This window comes from Grus americana, chromosome 2 (genome assembly GCF_028858705.1).
Source record: "Grus americana isolate bGruAme1 chromosome 2, bGruAme1.mat, whole genome shotgun sequence".
In the NCBI taxonomy this organism is placed as follows: domain Eukaryota; kingdom Metazoa; phylum Chordata; class Aves; order Gruiformes; family Gruidae; genus Grus; species Grus americana.
In genome coordinates, this window is record NC_072853.1 from 11,785,520 (window position 1) to 11,800,647 (window position 15,128).

Below are 15,128 nucleotides of genomic sequence, written 5' to 3' on the forward strand. Positions count from 1 at the left end.
AGTTGGCTTCATTATAGTGTTCTTGATAGTATATTGTGATTAAACTGCAGGATCTACAAATGGTTCAGCAGTAGGGTTATAGAGTACTAAATTGTGAAGGACAGAGTGTTAAATCTATCAAAAGATAAAGGAGTAAAAATATCCTTTTATTATAAATTAACAATGAGATGTTAAACATTAGATCTGCCTAGAAAAGCAAATCAGGCACACTGGGAGGCATATTAAATAGATATAGCCCACTTTAACGCAGCCCTGAAACATGGCAAGTCAGTGTGTCGTCTTTGCCTGGTAGGGAGTCTGGATAACAAATGTAAATGAGGAAAATGCTAAATTTGCTGTAGATTTGAAAGCTAGATTTTATTTTTTGAGGTTTAAGACAGATAATATTATTTGCAAACTAGGTAACATTTTGTTTAATTTAAATTTCCAGTAACAAACAGGTATTGATTACAGGCTGTAGGTGTCCTGTCAGCATCAACTATGAATTCAAAACAAGCTGAAACAGTTATGTCTCTAATTTTGCAAATACTCATACACATGATTAAGCACAAGGATAGTCCAGTCCTATTCATGTCAGGGAAATATTCTCAAACACACTGGACTGATAATCAGTAAGATCTTTGTGAAGCAGATATACTGTAATGCATTCTGATCTGGAAAAATGAAGACCGTGGGTACATCTTTCATGAGAAATACTCTGAAATATGGGATCACAATGGAAGACTCACCTGGAAAGCAATTATTTTTTGTTGTCATGATTATTAATTATTGCTGTTAAGTGTTATAGGAGATGCAAAGGTCAGAGAGTTCTAGAGAGATTCCACTCTGAAAGATTATGCCTTGCTTAACAATGGGGATAAAGATGTTATATGTGTTTCACTGAAGAGGTTTTGTTTTGTGAGAGTTAATCTACATATGTGGTATTATCAAAAAAGTGCCAAGCCATCCAAAAAATATAGCCTTGGACAGTTTGTGTCCAAAGCCAATGTTAATCATGGGTAGGAAATTTCCTGTCACAGTATTTCTCACTCCATTATCTGACCATTTTATTGTAATAAGAATTGTATGAACAAAAACAATCACATATTTTAAAAAATATGTTATTATAACTTCACCCACGCACGTAATTAGACCTCACTTTATAGAGATAGACAATTTGGCTACTCCAAACAGATCACATTTTTCCCAAGGGAAAAGAAGTTTCTATAGATTTATATAATTGTTTCTAAATTAACTCAGTCATTTTCAAGCCTATAGCATTAAGATTCTCAGGATAAGGTGTTTTAACTGCAAGTTGCCGGTATACTTATAAGGCTACAAATAGCATAGCATGCTTAAAAAAAAATAAAAATAGTTGGTTTTCCTAAATAATATTTGAAATTTCTGAAGGATCTATTGCCAGACCTGCTCACAGCTTGATTTCTCTCAGTGCTGGAAAAATTCCAGCCTAATATCCACCTCCTTTTACATAGGATTGAAAATGGCTCAAGAAAACTTTTGAACATCAAATTCAGGGCTTTGAAGTGACCTGTTCATCTATCTCTTCCACACCAACAGGTAGTCCAGAGGATTAACCAGACATATTAGTGATTATACATAAAAAGGCCCATAATGCTTTTAATTCACAAGCAATTTGTGTAAGCTCAGACCTTGTCCAGGTGACTTGTTTTGATGATATCAAATTCACTATTACACTTATGCCTTATGAAAATAAGATCTCATTGGAGTTTAAATCATGATAGTTAACACTGAAGATCCATATACAAACAGCTGACAGAACTGTCTTAACAAGCAAATAAACCAAAGAAAATTAGGAAAAAAAATACATTTATAAAAAACAAAAGTGATTTTTTTCCTTTGCAGAGAAGTGAGCATTTCAACCAACCATTTCAACCAAAAAACAGAAAAAAAAACCAAACCCAATTTTGATGTGGAAGTAAACTTTAGAGGATTTTTTTTTTAACCATAATTTCCTTCTAGAGGAAAAAAAAAAAACAAACTCATCAATATCAGCATCACTGAAACAAGCTTTGGGGAGCCTATGGTGTGGGTTTCTACAGCCACAATACTAATGGACCAGGCTCTCAAACTGGGGCTGTAAGATCCCAGATTTCCCATGAATGAGAACCAGAGGAAGAGAACCAGCTCAAATGGTTTACTCAGGCAAAACGCCTTTATTTAAATAGGGCAGTTAACGTGCATGAAGTGTGGAAGCAAATGAAGGGTATTGTGGGACCGGGAGAACAGTAGGGGTGCTAAGGAGTCATTTTGCTAAGCTTTTCAGTACCAAAACTTTATAAGGATCTCAATAAATATGTTTAGGAATTGACCATCAGCCTTTAAAAATAATGTCATAGGATATTTTAATAATATCTTATATTCTAAACATATAGTATCCCCAGTACCCTCTTTGGCTAACAGGGTCTCTGAGAGAGGGGAATTGCAAAGGCAAAAGTAAAAATTAAATTTCATTAAGAAATTAGCACACCAGCAGATCCATTGCCCCCACTGGACTCTGCCTAATGCTGCTGGCATGCACAGAGCTTCGCTTTGTGCTGGACTGAAATGGTTTTTAAAATTTCTGAACAAACTACAGTTCACATTAGTGACTGACATGTTACTCAGACATGCTCTGTTGGGGGTTTCTTGTGTTTTCATTTTTGGGGGAAAGGTGAAGGATTAAATCTCTGTGGAAGGTACCGTAACTAATTCTCATACATAATTGCATATGCATAGAACAAGCGAGAATCCCTCTCACAGAGCAGAAATTGGATTGAGAGAGACACCTAATAAAATTACATGTGATTATTGAAATCTTGAGTATTTAATTACAATTTTTAACCCATGGGCTCTCAGACTTCCCCCATGGAGCTATAATGAAACTGCGTCCATACTGGGGGAAAAACCCCAGCATTCGTAACAAACAATATGACAGCAGCAAATGGTAACGGGTTTTACAAGAAATGCCAACGTGAAAAGTCTTGGGGACTCTATAGCAAGAGATAAATACCTTGCAAGACCAGGATGTCTAAATACTTTAACTATTTCTCTGCTGCAATGCATTTTACTTGGTCACACTTTCTGGTTAAATTTTGTTCTGGCACCATTCAGATGGCAGGGTTGTTAGAGCTACAGTCTGACATCGCAGTCTCAACTTTGTCTTTTTTTGGGTGCAGGCGGCTGGGCTCAAATCCTCTGGAAATGCTGGGGTGCGGAGCCAAGCTGCCCTTTCAGTCTCCAGGCTGATACTATCCAGGCTCCGTGGATACTAAAGCAGGAGAAAGGATCAATCATTTTCTCTGTTCTTTCCAAAAAATGGGAAAGAGGTAAGTGTGCTTCCTGAAAGGGCAGCATCTGCAAGGGAAAAGGAACGGTTAGCCTTAAACTGAGAAAGCTGGAGATGAAGAAATAGTCTCAGACCAGCGGTAGGAAAGCAGAGGAGACATCAAACAGACTACCCTCCAGAAATACTTCCCTGTACATGTTCCAGCATTCGGTAATCTGCAGCTCAGAGACTAGCTGAAGCAGTGCTGAGGTCTCCATGTGTAATAGACCTCACTGGATTTTCCAGCTAAGAAATCTTCACTATGTTCTTAGACTCTCTTTCCACACAGTGTCTCTTTCTCACACGACAGTATGCTACAGTTCAAAATCTGCCACATAGGGGATAAACCCAGCCTTACCTCTGTCCTTGAGGCTGATTAAATTCCAATAATCTCCTGCCTTCCAGACTCTGTACACTGCTTCAGTTGACTGAAGCAGACAGCGTATTCACTCAGCGCAGAAAAACTTTGTGAGGATCTGTCTCAATAGAAAAAACTTTGGTAAATTAAAATCTAAACAAAGAAGCAACATGCCATGCACAGAGAGGCTTTAATGAATACTTTTGTAAAGGCATTTCTAAACTATAAAGCAGGTTGTCTGATGAAAGCAGCATTGTGCAAAACAGACAAAATATCAGTTTGACATGTGGATATATTCAAAACATGGAGAGATAGAGACTTTTAAACAGAGTTAGGATTGCTTCATACACCAAGGATATTTATGCTAGCAATAATCTTCCTAACCATCTGAAAGTTAGGATGTTTTATTAGCTGCCTTCTTTACTTACATCACTTAACCCATAAAAGTTGTGTTTACTCCTTTCTTTATAATGTACACCTGCTTTCCTTCCCCTCCCTGCGCCAGACAAGAAGAAAGGACTGGTTGGGGAACTCTGTACTTAAAGTACACAAAGACTTTTCCCGATCAATATTTGACATTTCTACACTCATTAACATTTTGTATTTGTTGTTCTCAGAGTCTTCAATTGTTTGTATGTGAAATAAAGCATGTTTTACTCATCAGACTGATAAGTTAAGTTTGAGCAGCGCGTGTTACAGACTGGTACCGACTGCCTTCAGCTTGGACTGCAACATTAGATGATCACCAGATAAAACGTTAACATCTGTGTTGTGTGTATGTTTTCATTTTAAAAAATACCACAGTCAAAATATTTGCTACAAAGTAAAGGGACTATTTCAGCACATGGAGATAGTCTAAGAGTCATTTAAAACAGGGGCTAATGCACATATTGGAAAAGAATAAATTACTAAGGCAAAGTCAAAAGGAATTTGCAGTTTGATGGCAATGTCAAACTTAATTTGCCCTTTCTTTGTATGTGCTTCTGAAGTGAGGAATGACAACAATGTAGGCTTCTGACACTGGGAAATTGTGCCTCTTCACATTTTACACACCGATTCAATGGATATTCTCATGTAACAGTTATTTATAATAGTTAACTGTCTGTCACTTAGTGAAAATGGGTATGAAAAGAAAAAATGTTGGCTGTACACTACCTATTAACATGAAAGTTTTTGGTTTTCTCTAGAACTAAAACCCCGTTGTGAACAGACCAGCTTACATTGGGGGTTTATTCACAATACTTTAATTTATCCTTCGACTCCACTGTCCGTATATAGCACTGTGAATGTGAGATGGTACCTTCTCTGTGAGAGCAACCAGAGCTTAGCTTTGGTCAGGGTGAAGTGTCTCAGAATGGTCATTAAGAACATTTAAAATGGTGTTTTCCTCAATATATTTCAATCTTATAAAAAACAGAGGAAGAAGGTGACAAAATTTGCATACTAGATCCTGATGTTCATTCATTTACATCAAAATTTTCTGGTTTAACAGAATGGAAACCGTCTTAAAAAGAAGAAACAGATCTGAGTGTTTTCTTTAAGCAATTACTTAGCAGGATTATTTCTCAGACTTATTGGGAGCCTTCCAGACTTACACACAACACAACAAAGTCTGATTTGCCATCTGTTTACAGTATACAAACAATACAGTGCACTAACCAGAAGGAAGCAAACCACTGCAGCTGATTAACAGAAGGCAACAGAGGACAACCTGAAACTATTGTTGGGTGCTTCTACTCTATGTTTTTGCTCTTCTCGTTCCAATTTGCCACACAATAATAATAGCAATAAGTAACTTGGCATTTCCATAACGTTGTTCTTCCTTAGCTTGGAATGGCTCTTTTCAGGTTTACTTCAGATAAAGCAGGTCAATACCCAGCAGACTGAGGGCAATCAGGCCAAACTACTCATTCATGACTTCATTTTCAGGGGTGTTCTTGATGTTATCAGTTGCACACAACCCTACCTTCACCTGCTCTTAATTCCTCTGAGTAAATGGAGCAAGAGGAACTCTCTGGATTGGATATGAAATAGCTCTCAGAGAATATACTCCTGACCTTTTGTTGGTGTTGTCTTTAATTTACCATTTGCTAATAACTGGTCCTGTAGGTTAACAACCGAGCAAAGAGAAAGCCAGTTAAGAAGTGGAATGTGAAGATAAACAAGGTTTTAGAAAATATAAACAATTCCTTGCCCATACAAATAACATGTGTGCATCTACCACCTCATTCTTAGGCTGAGAAACCTTCTGCAGCACAGGCACACATCACATCAGGTTGTTCAAAATATATCTGATTCAACTATTTCACATGCTCAAAGTGTTTGTAAAACAATTGTGTGTTACTATAACCTCCATCTCACAAGGCGTCTGTTGAACTTTGTGGTAAAAATTTCTTTTGGCCCTGTTGGAAAAGGGCTGGGACCTACACCAAGGACTTTGGAAAACCTAGTAGTCTGGGGGTTGCATACAAGTTTTTTGTAAGCATGCAATTAAATCTGTGAGCACTGAAACAAATAAGGTTGGGCTTACTATGAATTTGTGTCATGGTCAGATGGATTCACGGGGGTTCTTGGCAGCGTGAGCTCAGACTGAAACTTTTGGCAGAGGAGTTAATGTTGCAGCATTTTCCTCAGCTGTCACGTCAACAGGCTCTCTTCTATATGGCCTCGCATCCTCCCATTTCTGTTAATCCTGTAGGAATATAACATCTCTCAGCTTGCTAATGTGCTGACAAATCTGAGGGAAACAGTGGGGCCTCTAAAACAAAAAACAAGATCCTACAAGCCTTTCTTCTTTAGGAAACCAGGGTTAAAAAGCATATCTACTGAACCTGTTCACTTCTCCTTTCCTCGGATTTCACTTTTGTCAGTATGCTCAGGATAAAATACAGAAAAGCCAGATAGATTGCATTCTGTTGGTTGAATTCCTCTTCCCTATCTAACAGAAGACAACCCAGACTACGTCTGATTCCTCAGCTGAAAAATGCCCACTTCATCATATCTAGGAACATCAGTTCTCAGGACACATTTGAAATGCCTGGACCTACTTTTGGATGTAGGAAAGGATCTGAAAATGCTGCATATTCAAAAAGGCAGCCTGTAGGAAGACATGCTGTACAAGAGCTGTGCTGCTAGCAGGGGAAGACAGTGGAGCAGGAAAGGGTATTGGAAGGAAATATAGGGCTGAGTACACGTCCCTTGCTTTAGCAGGTTGAACCCATAGGAATTTCAACAGGGCAGCAAAACCTGTTGCCCACAGTGAGATAACTTTGAAGAAACCGTTGTGAATGGAAACCCATGGGAATTTCCTGTCCTTTAAGCAGGTTTTTCCTGTGTAGGGAATAACCTGGCCCCTTATTGCTGCACTCTTTCTTTTTCTCTCCCACGTACACAGAGGACATAAATATTGTTGAAATGTCAGTCTTTATCATCATCAGCTGTTCACACTCTCTGAGCTACAGACTGCATTTTCACATGCAACCCCTTCTGATATCAACCCAGGACATTTCACTGAACTTAAATGTGTCATCTAATAACATCACAGACCATTACTTACGTGGCAGAACTGCTGGGTAATTTTTATTTTCAAAAAAAAAAAAAAAAAAGTCTGTATCTCTGTTGTTTGAATTTGAATCTCATTTACATCCCAAATAGAAATGAATTGACATTAGAAAATTTTGTTATTTCTTCTGACCTGGGCAAAAAATAGGGGGTTTGTATTCTAAAAAAAAATTGGATTTTTTTTTCTTTTTAAATCATTATTCTAAGCCATGACTAGACTATAAATCTTTCTAATGTTTTCTACTGGAAATTTTTCTTTCTGTCAATGACACTTGGAAATTTTGAAATAAAATAACACAACTACCACTTTTTTCCTAAATATTTTCATATTGAAACATTTATCAGTGTTACCTTTGCCTGTAGCTCCATCAGTTCTAGGAATTGAGATTTTTCTAATAAAAACCAAAACACCAGTCAACTGTCCACTCTCTTCAAATCATGTCATTTTACAGTTAAGATAGAGTGCAAGTTAAATCAGCCTCTCATCTCAGATTATACACCAGCCTGGCAACAAGAAGAGTTTCACTGATTCTAATGGTCTATGAGTTTGGCACGTCAAATCAAAGTTTTGGGTCCTTTGAACATCAGTGAGCCCAAAACACTGTCTAGCAACCAAATGCAGATATAAAATTTCCTAAATTTGCTCAGTTCCAGTCAAGCCAATGAGCTTTGGTTTCAAATCTTCTCTTCATGAGAATCTGTCCTCTTTTCATATTCAATATCATTCAGCACTTTCTAATAAAGAATTCAAAATTAAATTAGCCAAAAGGTTAGGAGAAAGGACCTTATATAAGCTTTTATAAAATAAAATCACAACTAGTCCACAATGTAACCGGTTTCTTGCAAGCCTATGCTCCTCCCTACTAAGATCCTTCAATCTACTTCTGTGAAAAAAACCTTGAATATTCAAAATTAACACCCATCAGCTTCATATGGGGACTTACATCCCCAGCCACATTTCAAATACTTGTTTGCACATAGTAATATGTGGTGCTGAACCAAAATTCTGCTAGGAAAAGGACTGGAAGGATACCTCTGTGTTCTTCAGGTGCAATCGTACTTGAGGGGACTTCTACAAAATGACACAGCACCTTTCACAACACTAAGGGTTTAATTGATCACTGCGATTAAAAGGTAGTTCCAGGATCTTACTACACTGAAGATTAGAAATCACTTTCTCATTTCTAGCCTTAAGGTGTTTAAGGATAACATTAAGTTATTCTGATACTGGTATTTCTTTTAGCATAAATAGCATCCTCATGCTGATTACCAACATATACTTATAGCTACCCACCTCATCTCATCATAGTTTTCATTTTCCTAAGACAAATAGTCTTCACTAGGTATCATCAAGATTTCTCCCTACAAGACGCAAGTTAAAAAGTCTACCCTCTACATGGACCACAGGGCTTGCTCTGATGGACTGAACTGTTTCATTTTGTAAGTAAGTGCTCTATCCTTAGCATTTGATAATTGAGGAATAAGTAAATCTTGAACATATATGGAAACTTGAGGGAATAATATGCTGCACATTCTCAGTGATGAAGACTTTGTAATCCAGTGCAAAAATGTATCATCTGATTTGTTTTTCTCTTTCTTCCCTCCTGCCATAGCATCATAATCAGCTGACTTTTGTATTCAAAAACTAGTGAGTAAGAGAATGAAAGATTGTCATCAGTTAAGATGATAATCACAGGAATAAATTGGGAGTATGTTAGATTGCTTTTTACTATTCCACATAATTTAAGATCATTTCTAAAATTCTTATTTATGTCTTTATGCTGTGAAATCAATGACTTCTATATCTTTTGTGTGGAGTGTGCAGTAAATGCTTTTCCCAAGTATTCACGCGACACAGCAAGCTTGGGTCTCTTGGTTGATTTCAAACACATCGTAATAGGAAAATGACTGAATTCAGAAAGATGTATTCTTCATACTTTTGATAGAGGTTGGTAAATATGACTGTTGAGAGAAGTGTTCTCATTTTCATGATCTATAGAGACAGACTATGTCTCAGCATGATAAATCAGTGAGTTTCCTTTTTAGACAAAAGAGATTTGGAAATGTATTATTGCTAAAGAACCATTTGATGCATCTTTGACATACATTTAACTGAGACAGATCCCACTGAGATCTCAGGAATACCTCTAGGTTTCATTCCTATGACTTTACCTCATTCTGATCTACACTGGTGTAACTGCAGCTTGACAGCATTTACAGCAGTGGGGCTGAGCAAAACCTCAATAAGTAACCTCTGAGCTGGATCTTTGGACATTTGCTTCTTAATTTAAATTTTGAATGAGCTCTGAAAAATTCAGACTTACTCTTAAAATTACATTTCCTGAGGTTTCTGTTCAAACAGAAAATACCACAAACGTTATGTGGTTTCACCACAAATCTTGCACCAGTCAAGCCACTTTCCACAAAATCACTGCAAATTTTTTGAAGCTTTCAAGATGTAAGGAATTTATAACAGAATAAAAATGCTGATATCAGATGGGAGCTTTGTACTCTGTCCATGTGGTGTGATGTGTCACGTTCCTGGGTCAAGTCCTGCAAGTTCTACTCAAATATGATCTCAACAGCCATCTCACTATGTTGCCCTGTTACTTGACTCCATGAAAATCATGTCAGGAAAGGGGCTAGATTGCCTAGTTGCCAAGTAGGACCCATATGAGATGGTCACAAATCCCATCCTAACAGCAGTCTATAACCTCACCATATTTGCACACTGAGGCTGTATCTTGAAAGTCTTATACCTGAGACAGAGCTTCCCCACGGTATTAATGTTTATCCAGCTGAATGAAACATCTGTAGAAACCTCCAAAGCTCTCACAGAAAAGTGAGAAATGAAATTCAAAGGCTCTCCCCATCCCTGCGTATTCATGTGTGCCTTGAAATCCAGGCCAAGGATTTGGCTCATTATTAGCCATAGCCCTGTTAGTGATTTCTTTTACAGAGAATGACACGCATTCTGAGCACACCTAAATCCATCCTGCCCTTGCCCTGAAGGTAGCTTATTCTCTTCTTAAACCTGCCTTTAGAGAGTTTGAACAAATAGTAGCTCAGACTAGTTCTGACCTGTTTTCCCCGTTTTAATTGTCTTGCCAATTAGCTGGGCTTCTAAAATTTTTCTCACATGATTCACATATGTCTTTCTTCTGCCCAGCATGCCATTTGTATGTGCGTGAAACAAAATGCATGGTAGGACTTAGCCATGCTCTTTCCCTTAACAGACAATTATGATATTCCAAACTTATATTGACACTTTTCTTTACTATACAGTATGCTGCAGTTGGTTTTATTTCTCATTTCATATTGACATTAGGTCTTTTGCATCAACAGTGTAGCTATAGCATTTATTTGGTGGGGAATTCAGTAGTGATGAAAGTTTTAGATGGCATATCTTCTTCACCCAGGGCAGTTGGTGTCTTACCAGTTTTCAAAAAGGAACTTTTTACTGAGTAAAAAAACAATGAAAATGGAACAATATCTCTAAAGAAAATCTGAGTCTAAAATTTAACAGTAATAACTATTATGATGATAATGGTGTATTAAATTCAAGGAATGAGCAATCAGCATGATTATGGACCCCTACGAGATTTCCATTAGCCATGTCATGTACAGAGGACCCATCTGAGAAGATGACACATCATTTTAAGTACTGTGCTAAGTATCAGAGTTCTTAAACCATTCTACGGCCTAAATGGAATAGACAGAGGCTCATAACTGAAGTGACTTCTCTGCCTAAAGTCACATGGGAGGTCTGTGGCAGAGCCAAAAATAAAAACCAGGTCTCCTAGATCCTACTCCAGTGGTATACACACTGTGCTGCACTGTCTTTCTGTATCGTTCAAGATGGTTTCCAGACCCCTATGTGCTGTGTACACAGCTACATCCGTGCTGTAAGCACTTCACATGTCATCCCTGAAATGCAGCATGGCTGCACAAAAAAGCACAAAAGCAACATGCAAGGTGGAGTGTCAGGAATGAAGAACTTCTTATCCAGCTGGCATTAAAAAGTCCTCAGTTTTTGCAAATAGTAAGCTAAAAAAAAACAGGGGGAAAATGCAGGGTTCCGAATGCATAATTCTTCCTCTGCAGAATATTAGTCACAAACATTTGGAAGGGGGTATAAGCTAATCAGTATGGACTATTGTTATTATACAGACACATTAACACCAATGTAGCAGGAGTATCTGGAAGCAGCAAATAATGCAACGTACTCTATTACATCGCTCTATCATCCACTTAAAATATTTACTCTAAAGGGGTAATGTCAAGTTTTCAGAATTTGTAAATATCTTCTCCTGACCTGTTTCTCAGTGATAAAATAGGGTGTCTTATCTGAAAAATCCTAGCTCAAGAATGGAGTTGCCATTAGCTTCAGGATCAAGCATTCATTAACCTTCTTCAAAGGCAACAGTCAACTCTACAGGACAGTTCTAAGAGGAGAAATAAGGATCTGATATGGCTATGTGTATGTCTAGGGGTTGCATGAAAACAGTCTGTGTGTTGGTAGATAATTATTTTGTATGAGTTCTGGATGTTGGCCCAGATAAACAAAGGCATTTAGGAGTCAAAGCTACAGTTGTTTAATGGTGAAATGTTTTGCAAAGCCTTTTCAAGAGCTGTCAACTCTTTCAGGCTGACCTGTGGCAAGCTGAAATAAGATGGTGCATGTTTTATTTATGGTGTTTCATTTTTATCTGTTCACATATTCATTGTTTTGATAGACAGTGCTATCTTTGAATGATTTTTGTGGAAAGATGCCTTTCCATTAGTAAATTGCTTTTTGAGATGCCATCTGCAGCAATGGTCAGATGTTGACCCCGCTCAGGAGAGTACCCAAGGAGCAAAAAGGCCTTCACTAATAAAAAACTCTCTGCTGTCTCTAACATTTGAATATGGTTGTCTTTTAACCTCTCCTTGTTATCCTGGGAAGAGGGTGGAGATTTTCTATAATGAAGGCTCCATAATACTAATCACAAAGTGGAAAGGAATGAAAACCCATTTTGCCACACAGAAGTGGGACAGACATCCCCACAGAGTCCTCTGTGCTGAAGAGTTGTTGGGGGAACCAGAGACCAGCAGGGACTAAAGTTTCTGATAAAGAAGGAAAGGTACTGCAGGCCTCAGAGCCCGGAAGGAAGTACACCACCTCTGTATGAACATCCTTGACATGATAGCAATCTGACATCAGGTCTACAGAGAGCTTGCCAATTCTTAAAACTTTATCTACGATAACTTGTCACTAAAAAAGAGATTTCAGACACCTCTGAGAGATTTTTTTCTAAACTATACTCACAAATGCATTCACAGTTCTGTCAACATGGATCAGCTAACTCCAACCAAGTTCTTTAGAGTGGGGAGCCTTTCACCGTGCTGCTGAGGGGAAAAACAGGATTGCTCCATTCCTTCCCATCTGGGAGACACATGGGGCAGGTGTGGGTGCAGTGGGCAGGGACAGGTAAACAGAATGCAGCACATCGCGAGAAGGGCACAACTTTCCTCTTTGCGTAGAAGGGTTATAAGGATGCAGGCTGTTTCCCTTCAGCTAAAAGTCAGATGGACCCATCTCCTCAGCAATGAAACTCCTACTATTCCTAGTACAGAATCCATCCTTTAAGGAATAACTTAGTCTTTAACGTAGTGAAACACAGTCATTTGGCCAGAACCACAAGGAGTCTGCGACTAGCTCGGAGCTATTGTGTTTTAGCTCACGCAGCAGACTCGAAAGAACAGGGGTTTATGCCTTTTTTCAATGCAGCATTTAAAGGGTCAGAGATGAGATAGGACCTCAGGCTTCCTGTCATGCATGTCAGTACTCAGACCTTGGGGGAAGGAAGCCAAGTGGTACTGACGGAGCCATCTTCACTTGGTGCTTTTGCTCTGGGACAGTCAGTTAGTCAGAATGTGCTAAGTAACAGCCAGGACAAAGCTAACGTGGAAATTTACAGCTTTGTGATGTGATCTACTTTGTGGCTTCTCCTCTCCCTTGTGTCAAGCCATATTCGCTTCTTAATTATCATGGCAAAACTCCAGTGTAACATTACAGAAGTCCTTCATATTAATTCATACATGCGTTGGTAAGAATTAAATTCGAATACAGCTCTGAAAAATTAGCATTTGCATATCTCACTAGAGCAAATGAATTGCACTGAGTCACCATGAAAATTGACTGGGTAAGCTAAATGCATAGTTTAGCTAGAGTCAGCAAGCAAGATACTTTGTCTCCACTCCCACAGACAGAAATCCACACCAAGATTTTTTGGTGTGCAAATGAGCCTGATTTACTTTGATTATAAAACAGACTCATAGCTTAATAAAGGAAACCAAATTACCTTAACTTGCATGTGCATGTGGAACCTCCATAAATTATGGTCATATATAATGAATGGAATAAAGCCGCAAAAGTTACATGAAAGCAAACGTTCCAATCAAACTTATGCTATGGTGCAAATCTGAAGTGACTTCACCAATCCCAGTTAAATTTCCCTGAGTTTACATTGGCTTAACTGAAAACAGATTTTCCTCATTAGCATTCAGCTGAAACTTTCACATGACAAGCAGCATCACAAGGCTGATTTTTAAAGGGGTAGCTTTCGCCGCAGTACATGTGAGATTCCTGCTCCTTGTGCAGCCTGAAAATAGCATCTTGGAAAAACATCACCTCCAAAGGAGACTGGTCAGCCTTGAACATTTTGTGTCATTGTATACTTCTACGGGTGTGCTAGCCCTTCAATGTATCTAACAGTCCCTTTTCACAGGAACAACGTACCCAGCTTCCAAACATTGGTAAAGATTAGATTCCACCTGGCTTTCTGCTTCCAGTATTTATTTCAGGGAAGGCACATAGTATGTCTACCAAATTATAAGTGTTGACTTTTCCTACCAAGAGTAGAGAGAGTGTCTTTCAAACTTCCTAAGACGATATAGACAGAATGAAATCACAAACCTGTTTTAAAATTCAGCATTCGTCACAGCCATTGTTCAAAGTCTCAGACTGACAGAAATGACAGAAAATCTGTGAAACTCCAGCCACCGTGTATTTAACATGCCGATGGGCTGGCACTGCAGCCTTGTGCTAGAGGTTCCCTTCCCAAAGAGAGAGTGAGCATCCCTGTACACGCAGGCAACCAGGTGCTCCGGCGGGAGCGCAGGAGGCAGGAGGCTGGTGTAAGCCCACCCTTCCAGAAAGCAGAGTTGAGAAATATCCCCTAAGATCATCACCTGAGATGACAGCCCCTCCAGTGACTGTAACTCTGCAATGGCTCCAGCTGCGACTGACACATTCTTCAGTGTATTAATCACTGGGATGGTTTGCGAAAGGTATTTATGTGCCTAGCATAGAAATGATTTCTGCTGTTGACTTGAGAGTTAAGCAAACTCACCACCACACACCGTGTTCCTCTCTTGCCCATAGTCTTTTGACTCTGACGTTTAGAGCCCTTTTGACAGGAGAAGATAAACCTTAACTCTAGTTTCACGTCTACCTATGAGCAATGGCTATGCGTGGGAGTAACTGCTGGCAGAAATTTTGGCCAGAGTTAGACCAAGTAAAGTCACTTCAGATTCACTTTTCTTTCTCACGCACAGGAATGCTTCTGTAGAAGGCTGTCATAATGAGGGTGCGACACACAGGAATGTCAGGAAGATTTTTTTTATTTTCTGGCATAGAGATATCTGGGGTAAGTGTTAAAAAAAAGTTATTGCTCTTTCCTGATGCTAGAGGTGGAGAAAACTATTTTGGGGGACCTTGCTAAACTCAGAAGAAGCCCCTGGCTCTCATACTTAATGGGAAATTTGAAATGCTGCCATGAAAGTGTATCCTGCATACCAGAGGCTGCCTTTTGAGAGATGACATTTTCACCCCATGCAGAG

At 38.7% G+C, this 15,128-nt stretch overlaps 1 long non-coding RNA gene across 1 annotated transcript in view; it reads right to left on the bottom strand.

Moving 5' to 3' along the window:
• Positions 1 to 364: 364 nt before the first annotated feature.
• The window catches only part of LOC129202829 (uncharacterized), an 87,300-nt gene continuing 72,536 nt past the window's right edge, over positions 365 to 15,128 (bottom strand). Inside the window, exons 2-4 of the long non-coding RNA XR_008575844.1 lie at positions 6,214 to 6,375; positions 3,684 to 3,801; positions 365 to 3,354 (exon numbers count right to left, since the gene is read on the bottom strand). This is a non-coding gene — a long non-coding RNA (uncharacterized LOC129202829). The remainder of the gene's footprint in view (positions 3,355 to 3,683; positions 3,802 to 6,213; positions 6,376 to 15,128) is intronic.